We start from the raw sequence: 13,504 nt of genomic DNA, 5'->3' as shown, positions 1-13,504 counted from the left end.
CCCTCACTTGTTCCCTTTGCTAGGCAGGACAGCCTCCCCCCGAACCCCCTTTCCGAAAACATGATTACATTCTTGTGCTATTCCGCCCCTCCTTCACAACAAGGGCACTGCGCGTCTCTCTCCCTTTCAAGTGGAGGTAGCAGGCCAACGTTCCCTTTGAAGATCCGATCTCGGGGAAACACGGAGACATCTCCGGGATTATCTTAAATGTCTTCAGTATGTCGACAGCCGTGCGCTTGTTGCCGAGCGGCTCGCTGGCTTCTTCCAGGGGTCGGCTGAGGGAAAATGCCAAGCCGGCGAGGTAATCACGGGGTCAACTCGGCTCGTCTCGGACAATAACGTTCTCGATGACGAGATAAACTCTCTCCCCGATGAGGACGTGCGGGGAGATTAAAATCGTTTCTGTAAAACACAACCGAAACTAACCGAGTTATTTTCAAATGTTTGGACCCTCAGACGGTGGGCTCGGTCTGGCGAAGAATCACTGGGGTGAGGTTATTTTATGTCACGGCATTACTCTCTCGAAATGTTCCGACTATCGTAAAGGGAGCGGGAAGCAAGTACGGGAAGCGAGAAGATACTACGCCAAACAACTCTTTGTAATCCTATCAGATGTTGTCCTCGGGGGAGATTTTAGGAAGGCTCCGAAACCGAATCACCGCGTCGCTGGCGTTGTCGTAATTACCTGCCGACGCTGACAAGGCCGGCCGCCCGCCCGGTGTGGGTCGACTCTGCCTCCGCCTCTCTTTGCTGCGTGTTTTCCTTTCTCTTTAAAGCCAGGAACACGGGCGGGCGGTAAGCCAACAAGACAAATATTGTTTTGGTGCGATCTGGCTCCGAGATTGGCGTCGGGCTTGCGTCAGTGTGTGCGTGCGGGAGCTGGCAGGCTCGCGAGGCTGCTCCCGGGAGCCCAGGAAAGCCGGAGACCTCATTTTCTCTCCTTCAAACGACGACCCGCTCTGTTGTTGTTGTTGTTTTTTTGCTTCTCTCGATTACAAATAACCTGTTTGAATGAAATGCAGTTTCTCACTGATGGCATTTAACTGGAGGGGAGGAAATAAGAGATGACAATGATATCAGAGAAAGGGAGGAGGAAGCCTGTTTGTTTTGGTAAACTGCTATTCCTCCACTAATTTCCTCCTGATAAGAATCTCGCAGCTCCTCAGTCAAGTGTTTTATCCCGGCAAAAGGGAAACGGTTCCTCGGGCGGGCGCGTCCAATCGATTTCCAGCTCGGCCGCGCTTTAAATCACACTCTTTGCTTTGTCGAGGTCTTCTATTTGCATAGAGGTGATCAATGACACATATTAACCGACCACTCTCAGCCCGAGATGGACTTTTGCCTTCCGTCTTTTGCTTTTTGCTGCAGCGTCTGGCTCTTCCACATAACATCATCGACTGGTGTTGGCCCGGCTGGGGGTGTCATTGATTTTTTTTTTCTTTTTACCTCCCTTCTCTCGCTCTGCTTTAACACTTGATGAGTAGTTGTGTTAAGACGCCAAGGGACAGCCGCGCCCGCTCTAAGGAGATGAGGTCGGCTTTTATAGGCCTTTCTCCTCCGAGGGCGATGAGGTGGATACATTATGGCTGTGCGAGTGTGTTTGCACAAAGTCGTCCAAGGTGTGGATTCACACTAACAAGTGCAAATAGAAGGGAGGTTTTTGTACTTGCCATGTGTTTTATTATTTATATCATTTAAAAAATATCGAATTGTTTTCTTTTGTTCTATTTTTGTCTTTTAAAAAAAAATCGAATATTTTTTCATTGGTATTATAAAAAAAAAAAAATCCAGTAATTGTGTAGTCGTTGTATTTTAATTATAATATTTCCCATGGTTTCATTGCTTAATTGTAACATATTTATTTGTCTCTCAGATTGAAGCTTGTTCCTGATACTATTCATGCACTTATAATAATTGTGATTATGACATTTTCATACCGTTTAATCTCTAATATCCATTTGGCGTATTTTATATATTTGCTATTTAGTTAAAACGGGCTCATTCATCTTGTGAACAACATTTGGTTCAAGTGGAAAAAAATTCCAAGTGAATAATTGAAGCAGGCCATCTATTACAATCGAGACCTCTCTTTGTGGAATTACCGTGTTTAACTTCAACTCATCTTAGCCAATTACAACTGGAAGGGCACTCGGTAGAGCAGAGAGACCAAATCAGCCTTATTTGGATCAGCGCCTTCAGACGTACCTCCCGCAATGGCCCCGCATTAATATTCATGCGTTATCCACTCGAAAAGCAAAGAAAATATAAAAAGTGTTCATAAAAATGAAAATACAGTCCCAGATCAACACTTTTATCCGGAAGCACTCTTCAGTTTTATGCTTTCTTCCGTGGCCCGGGCTCCCCAAAGTGCCTCCCCAATAACAAACACGACATCCTTGGTGGGCTTTCAGCGTAGCTCTTAATTGTTTTGCTTTGGGGCAGGAAACTTTAAAACCCGCGTCGCATTGAACGCGTCGTGGAACATGACATGCTAACGACCAACTCAAGATAGCATTCCAATGTAATTAATGCATCGCAGCACTTAATGTTTGTCCAATTTCACAGAAGGTGGCTATTACAATTTTTGCACCAGCACACACATTTTTAAGGGGGTCCAGCGGTGCATGTTATGGGCGGGTAATATCAGCCTAATAGGCTTACATGTCAGCACTGTACGGAACACACAGCCTGTAAATCACATTTGTCTGTGACACCTGCTCACCTCCCTGCTTATTTATGCCGTCCCGTCATCCCCTCCTTTCTGTCCTCTTCTTTTTGGACGAGCTCCAAACGTCCTCCCACAGTGAGCGCCCCCCCCCCCCCCCCTCGATCTTTCGCCAAAATGGACTGACGTGAAGATGTATGCGAGCAGATCTGATCCCATAAAATCCTACTGTCTCTAGATTCAAGCCTGGATTTAAAATCCTAACTCTGCAATTTAATGACTTAACCCGATCGACGATGAATTCTTCAAAAATGAAATCCTGTCTGAAAAATGTCTTTCAAACCTTGCTTTCGAATCAAAAGGGGAAAGTAGTAAAACAGCCCTTCTTGTCCTCTAATGATATGCGCTAATATTCACGCCTGTGTGGTGATTGAATGAAGTCATTTGCATGATGTATGTGGAAACAGATGCTGTCTCAGCCTGTAAAAGGAGCAGCGCGGCGAGGCTAAGCACCCGATTGAGCCTGCGAATTTAGTTTGTAATGGACTCGCGATGAGGTGGACCAAGGCTGCTGATAACCTTTAGGAAGGGCATTGTTTCTCCGTGGAGGGAGGGGGGGAGCCACTCCACTGCTATATACAGTACCGTAATTTTCGGACTATAAGTCGCACCGGAGTATAAGTCGCACCAGCCATAAAATGCCCAAAAAAGTGAAAAAAAACCATATATATGTATACAAGTCGCTCCTGGGTATAAGTGGCCCCCCCAACCAAACTATGAAAAAAAACGCAACTTATAGTTGTATGGGCAAATCCCTGACGTCTTTCTTCACTTATGTATTTTTCAACAGCGTGCCACTTTTTTTTTTTTGCGTCCGCACATCTGAGACGAGCTTTCCATTAAACAACATTTTCTTCGATTTCAGCTCGGCCACTTGAGGAGTAGTCAGCGAGGGACCGCGCGAGGAATACATGAGGGGTCGGGGCCGCGAAGGTGCAGCGGCAGCACCGACAAGGTCAGAGTTCACGCAAGCTTCTTATACGGGCGAGGCGGGGATTGTGCACCCTTTTTTTTTCCTCCCGCTCTTGCTCTGTGTTTGGTCTTGGCTGTGTGGTTTTTTTTTTTGTTGCTTTCTTCTTTCTTTCTTTCTTTCTTTCTTCCCCCCTCGAACTCTCTGAGCAAAATTGGCACGCAAAGGCAAAGTGAGGGAGCAATGTGGCTGCTTTTGATTGGACCCTCCTGGGCTGCCAGCCGGGGAGGGACTGAGCAGCTGCTGTTTATGAGGAGCTGCGCAGGATCCTGTTTGGCTCTGGCCAAAAAAAAAAGAGAGAGAGAAAGAAAAGGGAAAAAGCCAGGCAGTCAGTCCCCGCCGAGAAGCCAGTGGCCTGTGTCAGCGGCACACAAATGCGCCGCAGATGCTTATTCCTCGAAAAGTGCCACATTTTTACCATTCTTGAGTGGCTAAATCAAAACTGTTGATCGGGGAATAGTATTAATTGATGAAATGCTTCATTAGGCGACCACATCGCTGGCTGCTAGATTAAAATCAATCCACGCTATTGATGGCCTTTGAGATTTTCATTCCAGCTTCCAACATATCCTCCCATTTCTATCGTCAAAGTGATTGTGTTGACTCCAACTAAAAAGATTTGATTTGGCTTTGGAGAACACTGATATTTGATATCAGGCAAGCTCATCAAAGAACCTGCATTTGGCCAAAAGATAAGCAGGGCTATTCAACAACACTGAAAATATGTGTGTTTGTATTTGGTCCTTGGAAGGTAGAGAAGCTAATGAGATGAGCAATCACTGACCTTTTATCTGAATGTCGAGATTAATTCAAGGTTGCCGCTATGAATACCTTAAAAAGGAACAATCCCAATTTAATCACCACGCGACACCTCATCAATGTTTCCCCGCTGATACTTGATTGTATTTTGGACTTTACTTGACTGTGGATTGTTTCTAGCTACCGCTGCACGTGCCTTTGTCCTCGCCGGCTTGGACCGGAGCTTTTTGAAAGTTATCCTTCATATATTGCTTTTGCCTCACCTGCTGCCTAGTTTGCTACTATAGGGATTAAGGATGAGGATTGAGGCGCGATGGGTAGGTGGGATTCAGGCAGCAAATAAGTAAACGACCCGGTTAATCTTCCTTGGCGTGTGTGTGTGTGGTGAGCAACACCACCACACGGGAAACATCTGCCTCACACACACACACGGGCGTTCATCCTTATGCGCATACAGCTCGACGCGAGCACAGTACCTACGCACATGCGCCACTCGCGGGGATCAGCCAAAGCGATTAGCGCACGGACGTCAGAGCATAGAAAGCCACTGCTTTAACACACACACACACACACACACATACACACACAAAGCCCGGTGCAATGAAGAGGGAGCGACTCAGCCCACGGAATGTGACACGCTTATGAAAGTGCGGGGAGACAACTTTATTTTTTGCTGCCGTCGCTCTATATTCATAATTTTTTTTTTTTTTCCATCCACCTTCCACGTCATAACACGTCGAGCAGAATGGGTCCAGACTCGGGATGAGTAATGTGGAGCACAGCAGGATTAATTTGTTTCCAAAGGGCCTATCATGGCTGTAAACATGTTACAGACTGTTGCCGTTTGGACCCAACCTCCTCCCCCGGAGCTTTAATTGGACGAGTTTTTAATGTTAGCGCCCACTGTTGACACGCCGGACGAACACTGCGGCCGTTGTGAGGCAGGCGTGTTGTGCCGCACGCTACGGTAGAATGCGACGCTTTTCGAAAATAAATCAACTGGGACGTTTTAACACGGGCGGCCATTTAACATGCGGGGCTTTCGGAAAACAAGGACGCAACCTTGTCAAGGTGTTGTTGAGTAGTAGACGCTTTGGAGAGGTCCGAAGGGTGACTTTCTGCTGTGTTTGTCAATCACTTTGACATAGCGGGGATGATGTGTTTGTGACATTGTGGCAAGGATGACATGATAGAAACCAAGCAATCAACATGATCATCGAAGAACTCATCATTTGTGTGCTCGCATCTTAAAGCAATGGACACATTTGGGTGAATTTGTTGGCGAGGAAAACTAGCCAAACACAACGTCATTGATGATAATCTGAACTGCGTCCAAGCTAAACACAATTCCTCTGGGCAGGCTTGTGCTGCTTCATATGATGCTGGCAAACAAGAGCTCAGAACATTAACATAAATATTTAGGAATATACTCATTAACGTCCTGGATAAAATGTACACTTATTTTGAGTTGCCGTGTCCATCCAGGACTCAAATTAATTATGCAATGTTAAGTCATTATGAGGGTGCGGGTATGATTTTGTTGTCCCAAATCTCCGCTGTGCAGCAATAAGTAAGCAGGCGAGCTAGCAAATCGCACTTTGTAATAGCATTCATTTTCAGTCACATCTTTTTAACCATTTAGATTTGGCTGGGTTTTTAACAACCCAGTTCTCTTTGGTGCTCCAAATTTAGTTGATGTTATTCACTTTGAATAAAATATTAAAACATGTTTAGCTCGTATTTCGTCATTGGAAGCGTCTGGGGCTTTTCCAGTGTTTTCTTTGTTTACCTTGGAAGAAGAGGATATGAAAGGCTCCTGAGAGTCGGCGCAGCCTGCATCCTCTTGCATCACTTTCTCCTCATGTTTTATTTTCCCCAGGTGAACGAATGCTTGCCCACATATCTGCATCAATGATAGAATTAGACAAAATTCAAGGAAATCCGCCTCGGGGTTCTCCAGCTAAGATGCTAGGAGGTGTATTTTTATCCTCCCTGCGATAGTCATTGCGGTTATCGTCGTCTCGCAGCGCCTTTCTCGCAAACACGAGCTGGCCGCCTCACTGAGGTAGAAAACGGTGCGAGTGGGAGGATGAGAGGGAACATTGTATTCTCTTCTCCAGCTTAAGAGACAGACAGAGTGGAGCAGGTTGTGTGAGGATATTTGCCGTGGAGAACAATGTCTAACTCTTGCCTCGGGGACACCTTTTACCCCCCCCCCCCCGCCTCGCTCATGCTGCACGGGAGTGGGAACATTCCTCGGCGTCGGGAGGCATTTTCAGTGCACGCTAGCACTTTTTTTTTTTGTGTGTCGCCTTCAAGTCAAGAGTGTTGTGGTTTGTCTCATTCCACTCAGCACGCTTTTGAATGCCAATGTTATTTATTTATGATGAGATCCTTACACAAGGCATGCAAATTAAAAGGGACACAAGCAGCCACAAGAGCTGAATGTTGGAAATAAACATCAGCGATAGACTAAAACACACCAAAGTGTCTTGAGATAGAATTTTATTTGAAACAAAACTGGTGATTTTGTTTAAGGCGTTCTTTTGTTAAGATAGATGGAAATTACTTTTAGATGACATATCTTGCGGTTTGTCTTTTGTCATCTCTTTGGCAAGTGTTTCTGGACAGCAGGCAAAGTGAGACTCAAGTATTTTAACTCTTGGAGCACGGTTATAGATACAAAAGCAAAATGAAATACACAAGCAGAAATGGCTCGATGCATAAGCCTTTCTTTATTATTGAAGTGGTTGGGGGGGGGTTTGCATTTTTGCAAAATTGTTCAACTCTAGTTTTGACCTCGTAGTTTTTGGAGGCTGGGACGGATGAATGACATTTCAATATTATGGCCCTTTAAGCAAACCAGGAAAGAAATGAGATTCACATTCTGCCACATTCCAAAGTCTTAAACATTATCAGTACACTTAATCCCGATATTACGATGATGTCACTTTGCCCCCTGAAGCCGATTATTTCAATTTCCATTATTTCCTATGGGAGAAATGTTTGCAAATGCAAAGAAATCTCCAATCAACCGGATCACGTTCAACCTCAGAGGTTCCAGCGTAATCAGAATCTCGCCCCGGCATCATTGCGGCGGCGGCGGCGGCGGCTCTGTGATGTCATCCATCACTGGCACTCTGTCTAGCGTCATCAATTACTCGCAGGAAAACAACATTAGAGGCCTGAATGGGACACAGAGTGGCGGCAGGCCTGACATGGTTGTGTTATACGATTACACAACCTGTTGGCCGGCCGCCTGTCAAGTGTCTGGCGCCCTTGATGAATGGCTGCAATACGCAGCCGTGCATCACAACACGCCACGCCACGCGCTCATTAATGGCTTCTCATAATGTCCGGAACGTTCCTCCAATTCCGCGGCCGTGGCTGGCTGGTCGTTGCAGTCGAGAAGGTTGAACTCCGTTTCCGATGCGCCGTTCAAGGCGGTAAACAAAAGAAGCGCGGCGGTCTCGTTTGAACGATTTGCTCGCTTCTAACGCCGACAGACACGAGAGCACGCGTAGGAATTATTGTTTCTAAAAGCGCAGCCCATATGCTCTTCTATTAGAGGCATCCTTGTCCATCTGTGGCCTATTTGCATAGATTATCAAGCACGTGCGCAGCCAGCGCCGGCGTCACAGTGGCTTGACGGAAGCTGAGCTTGATTGCTCTTTCCCGCCGTGAATTAGGAGAGCTCGCTATTCAGGACCCCCCCCCCCCTACTCCACAAACAGATGTGAGCCTCGCTGAGACGGCCGCCACTCCCGAAAGCCGCAAATTGTTTTCGACGAGCTTGTTTTGTGACGAGCGTGTGGCGAGCGACTGCCAGATCGCAAATCGATGTTCTGCATTCTAATGGATAGGGAAGAGCGACTATTGATACCGGGTCTGATTTTCAGGTGTCGGGTACTCGTGGATGCTGCCGATACAAGCCGCTTAAGTAAATCCTCCTCGCCAGTAGTTGGCGCTATATGCCGACTGTTTGACACATAGATAGGTTTTGTTGACAGTCTGCTAAATGAAATTGTATGCATCAAAAGTCCTCGAGGTGTGGTTGATCATTGACAAGTGACTAGTGCGTCTGAAAAGTTTGTGCACGTGCGTGTGCATGGTTGAATTTTCACACAGCTCCGGTTTCTCATTTTAAATGGTGACACCTGCAAATGTGTCTTGCAAAGAGCTGCCCGCTGTCCCTCTACTCGCTCGTAGGGGACCGTCGAAACAAAGCAATTAAGACAGCTAAGGCTCTGCATAAAGCATATAGATATTGGAAAAAACAGAGCCACAATAAAACCTTGCATTCCGGTGCCAGTCGCAATGTTTTTGCCCGTCTTCAAGTCTCTTGAAATACAGAGGTCAGAGGTCACCGACAACCCGTTGACGCAGAGCAGATTTATGCAGCGCACACTCGCTTTCCCCTGCACACGCACACACAGTACTCTGCGGCCCAGCGCCTCGCAGCAGCGGTTTCCTTCCCGCCGCTGATCTTCCGAGTTTCAGATACCGGAGCCCCAGTTATTCTCCCTGACCCTCCTAATTGAGAACGGCTGTGGCGGCCGAGATGGAGAACGCGCTAAGCAGACAGAGAGCGGCAACCGGCATAGAGCGAGCGAGCGAGCGAGCAGATTCTCGCGTGAGAAGAAAGAAAGTGGCAACAAAAGAACGGCCAAATGAAAGCAGTAAGGAGCTAAGCCTGCGTAAGGCCAACGCTGGTCAAGTGGGGGGACGGCTGCACGCTCAACAGTTGGCCTCCATCCCAATGCGCCATGATTCATACTTTGGCGTACACACCACTCGCTGGCCGGCGGCCAAGCGCAGATCGGCACAATGGCGTCAATGTCGATTTGGCTCCATTGTATAGAACCCGGGCGCCCTTGCTTGGCTCAGCTCGCCTCCTCTTGCTGTTAAGTTGCACTTTCAAAATGGCACCTATTGTCGTACGCGATCATGCGTGGTTCCACCTGTTGCCGTGCATTCTGTAGCTCCGTTTTGTACTTCCTGCAAACTCTTTAGTTTTGGTGGTTATAACTCCAAAGACCAAATTTGACATTGTTTGATGTACCGTATTTTCCGGACTATAAGGCGCACCTAAAAACCTAAAATCTTCTCAAAAGCCGACAGTGCGCCTTATAGTCCGCTGCGCCTTATATATGGACTAAATTCATACTGGCCCGAAGCATTGTGTCATGAAATCAAGCATAAGTGGCCTGCTGAAGACTATGAATCATGAATCAAAAAGCCTATAGATTATTATTTTGTGATTATAAAGTCGTTTGTTGCATCTGAAGTTGAAATAAAAAAGATAAAATGGAGAATGATTTGATTTGGATTAAAAATCTGACATGATGCATTAATGGTGCGCCTTATAGTCCGGTGCGCCTTATACACGGACAAAGTTTTAAACTGGGCCATTCATTGAAGATGCGCCTTATAGTCCGGTGCGCCTTATCGTCCGGAAAATACGGTAGTTGAGATTTTTCCCTCCCTCAAAGTTGTCTTAAAAATATATCGACACGACGAGGAATTTACTCACAGACCAAAGCTACCGGCCCAAAGCAACGCTGTCCATAGCGTAGTGCTTAAAAGGCAAGACTAAAAGCCAAGGTCGGGAAGAGGAGTGGCGAGTTCAGTGACAGCTGCGTGCACGTGGTGGATGCGGACGAGCGACTGTCAGAGCAGATATTTCTGTTTAGCGCCGCCTGCCAGAGACACTCCTCATGTCATCGCTGGGTGCCTGCTGTCACTGGCCAAAACGAAGAGCGGCCGTGTGCGTGTTTGCCTACGACTGTGTGTGAGTGACAGTGACAGGGAGAGAAACTCGAGCAGCTGTCTTGAACGCAGCGCCGAGCTGCACTGTTGCTTTCATCATCCGGTCAGATGCTGTTTGGTCCACCTTTACCGCGTGGAAAGAGCTTATTTGATATGAAATAGGATAGAAACCGTCTTTACCAATATTTTCTTGCCCAAGGAAGGCAATTGAGAAGGGATTTCCATTCGCAATGCGTAAAACAAAGCAAGACGACTCCGTGGTAGGCGGATGAGTGCAGGAGGAGGTACAAATGACATGAAATATTGAGGAAAATATTTCCCGGGTCAACTCCGAGTCAGTGCGGGTCGCGAAGCTTCACAACAATTGATCAAAAAGCTCGGGTTGGAGGTTTCATTTCTTTGATCATGTTGTAATTAACTGGGCAGTGCACTTATGAGTAATAAAATAAGTGAAAGATTAGCCCAGCTGTACCAGGAACAATCTGTCCAAATGTTACCGTGTGTCTTCTACGCTCCCATTTTTTGCCTTAAGTGTCTGCCTGCCTGCCATCGACTGTTTGATTGCAATCATCTGTTTCTGGAGTACCGTCGCCTAGATCGCAAACATGTGCTTGTGGCCAAGATGGTCACAGTGTGAGGTAATGGAATGTTTCAAAAGAGTAAGAGCATGCGTGAGGAGCGGATGCTGGAAACCAAAGAGCTAAGGATGTTGGCTTTTAAAGAAAACCTCCTTCACTGAAAATCCAAATCGGTTAGAAGACCAATTTGCACTTGCTTGAAAAGCCTTCATTTCCTACCGTCGACATGGCGGCTTATCGCTACTGCGGCTAGCGTCAGCGTTTTAATGCTGGAAAGGTAGCTAAAGGGTGAGATGTTCAACACATGACATTTTTCTGTGTTGCTAATCATAGCCAAGTTGTACATACAAGTGGTTTTCCAATTTTTGGCACCAGCCCATTTTAGCTAGCTAGCTAGCTAGCTAACAATGCTAAAAATACCCAAATTGCAGATATGAAGTTGGTGGATCCTACAATTTCGGCAGTAGCCCATTTAAGGAGTCAGCTTACTTCTGCCAAAGATACCTCAGGCGTAGATTTGTATTTGTTGGCTATTTTTATTTCGAATCCAACCCATTGAGGCTGCCAACGAGCTCACTTACAGCACTCCATCCTGAGTAGATAATCCCAAAAAAATCAAGCCCATTCATGCAAGGTAGAAATAAGATGACTCCGAATAAAACCTTCGCCTGGTACGCGTCCAAGCCACAATGGATCATTTGATCCACTTCCGATTCCAATTCTCTTCACCTTCCGTGACATTTGCTTGAGGGGAATCTCCCGACCGCACGCACACCCACGGGGTGTGTTTCCCAAACCCCCCCAAAGTGTGTAGCGCTAGCGATGAGCACAGTAACACCGTCTGTAATTTAGTGGCAACCATGGCAACATTAGTCCAACTTTAGATTGCGAAGCCGCCAGCCTCGGTTTCCCCTGACAGCCTTGTAACCACACACCCGTGTTTATGTTCTTTGGGTTAACACGGTTATCTCTGTACGTAACCTGAGCGCTCCACCTACACGGCCACTTGGCATACGGATCTGTGTGTGTCATCTTGCAGCTGCAAGACCTGCCTCTCTCCCTCTCTCGCTCTTTTTCTCGCTCTCTTTGCAGAATGAGCTGCAGGGACTTGCCAGTATTTTCATTCCCTCTGGAGGCATTTCCGCACACGAACAAAGCCCGGCCCGTGCGATGAAACGCAGAGGAAGTCGCCCCTTTATGAAGGAAGCAAGGCGTTTTTTGCTGTGCGTGATGGTTGCACCGCTGACCCCGACCAACAGTTTGTTACATGCAAATTTACTTAAGAGCTCAAGTCAAGTTGGCCGCGGGCTTTTGTTTGCGCTGTAACACGAGGACAAGCCTCCTCTGTATGCCATTCACTAGACACAGTTGCCTTCTGTTTGCCTCTCATTAACAGCTACAATAGCTAGCTTGTTGCTTAGCTTTTTCTTCGTCTGCCTTTTTTTTTTTTTATAAACGCCTTGTTAACCATTGACCCTTCATAGTGGCTCTTCCTGGTGCGATGCTTGCCAGAAGGAAATGTGCTCAGCAAGCCCAGGTTGCAATTCTCCAGAGGGCCCGGTCGGCTCTGGTAAAGGGATTGAATCGAACCAATAACAGTCGAAAACTATTCAACGTTTTTACAACGCTGTCGAACTAAAGCCGTAAAAGTTGAACTCTCGATCCTCGATAAATATCCGCGGTAAATAAACGTCCCGTCCCAATCCAGTCCGTGTTCTGTTTATTTAAGGGTCCGTATTTTAGGGTTTGCTTGAATATGAACTTTTCTCCTCGCCGTTTTGTTGAATGGCTTTTGCAAGAGAGCAACGTTGCGTGAGACCTCCACGCCGAAAATGTTTTGAAAGCGGGTCAACGGCGCGATCTGGCAACCGCAGAGCCGCCGAAGCCTGTCCACAGCCGAGGCTCAGTGACACACGCTCTTGCCCATAAACAGGGATTTGGCCTTCTGGAGAAAATAACCTCGATAATTACTGAGTGAGAAGAGACCTGCCCACATCAGGAGGGAGGGGGGGGGGGCATAACCATCGACGCATTCCTTCATGCTGAGTCACGCTGGTGCTAAGTTTCCCCCTCGATGCGCGCGGGTGCAAAGGGCTGCCGGCGCCGCGCTCGTTGCCGAGGACATTGCGGAGGATAACGAGAGCGCCGACCTCCGCCAAGGCTTTCAATCAGGATCCGAGGCGACCCAATGTAAAGATTGTGACACAAGTGCAGGGATCCTCCGTTAATGCCATCACGCTCCATTATTTATATTCACGCTGGAGATTTTGTTTTGTTTTGTTAAAACACTTATTTACTTATGAATTAACCGCTTCGTTAGTGAAGTATTCTGATTGGGACAATGCTTTACATTGTTCATATGGAGATAGAATGGAAGCAAAATTTGCCTTTCCAACCTTCTCTCTCTTCACACCACAAGTTCTTTTTCTTCATTCTTGGTTTGGACTGGCACGCGGACAGCAGCCGAACGTCTGCGCTTGGCCCGCCGCCTGACTGTCTGTTTCACCAGAACTTGTTGAACTTGCTAGGGAGGCCATTCATTCACGCCAGAATCGGACCAAACAACCGGGCACTCGCTCTTGCTTCGCTTCGAACTCTCACTTTGTTTGGGTGAGCACGCTCGGCCCCTCCAGAGTTTTTGACACATTTTACACAAACATTAATGCTGGATATGTTACGTTTTCTTTCATACTTTGACTCGGC

The 13,504-nt window shown here is 47.0% G+C and overlaps 1 protein-coding gene across 5 annotated transcripts in view; it reads left to right on the top strand.

Annotated features, from left to right (window-relative positions):
- zmiz1a (zinc finger, MIZ-type containing 1a) overlaps nucleotides 1–13,504 on the top strand; it is a 105,209-nt gene that overhangs the window by 38,432 nt on the left and 53,273 nt on the right. For 3 of the 5 annotated variants that reach the window (XM_061285505.1, XM_061285504.1, XM_061285509.1), the window contains exon 2: nucleotides 3,591–3,680. The exons of 1 other annotated variant lie outside the window; for it this stretch is intronic. The gene's annotated coding sequence lies outside the window, so the exon portion shown is untranslated. Of the gene's footprint in view, nucleotides 1–281; nucleotides 302–3,590; nucleotides 3,681–13,504 lie in introns of those variants that run through there. One more of the 5 variants, XM_061285506.1, reaches the window with a different exon arrangement.

The sequence above is a fragment of the Syngnathus typhle genome, linkage group LG8 (assembly GCF_033458585.1).
Source record: "Syngnathus typhle isolate RoL2023-S1 ecotype Sweden linkage group LG8, RoL_Styp_1.0, whole genome shotgun sequence".
In the NCBI taxonomy this organism is placed as follows: domain Eukaryota; kingdom Metazoa; phylum Chordata; class Actinopteri; order Syngnathiformes; family Syngnathidae; genus Syngnathus; species Syngnathus typhle.
Note: the sequence above shows the minus strand (reverse complement) of the source record. Positions and strands in the feature narration are given on the sequence as shown.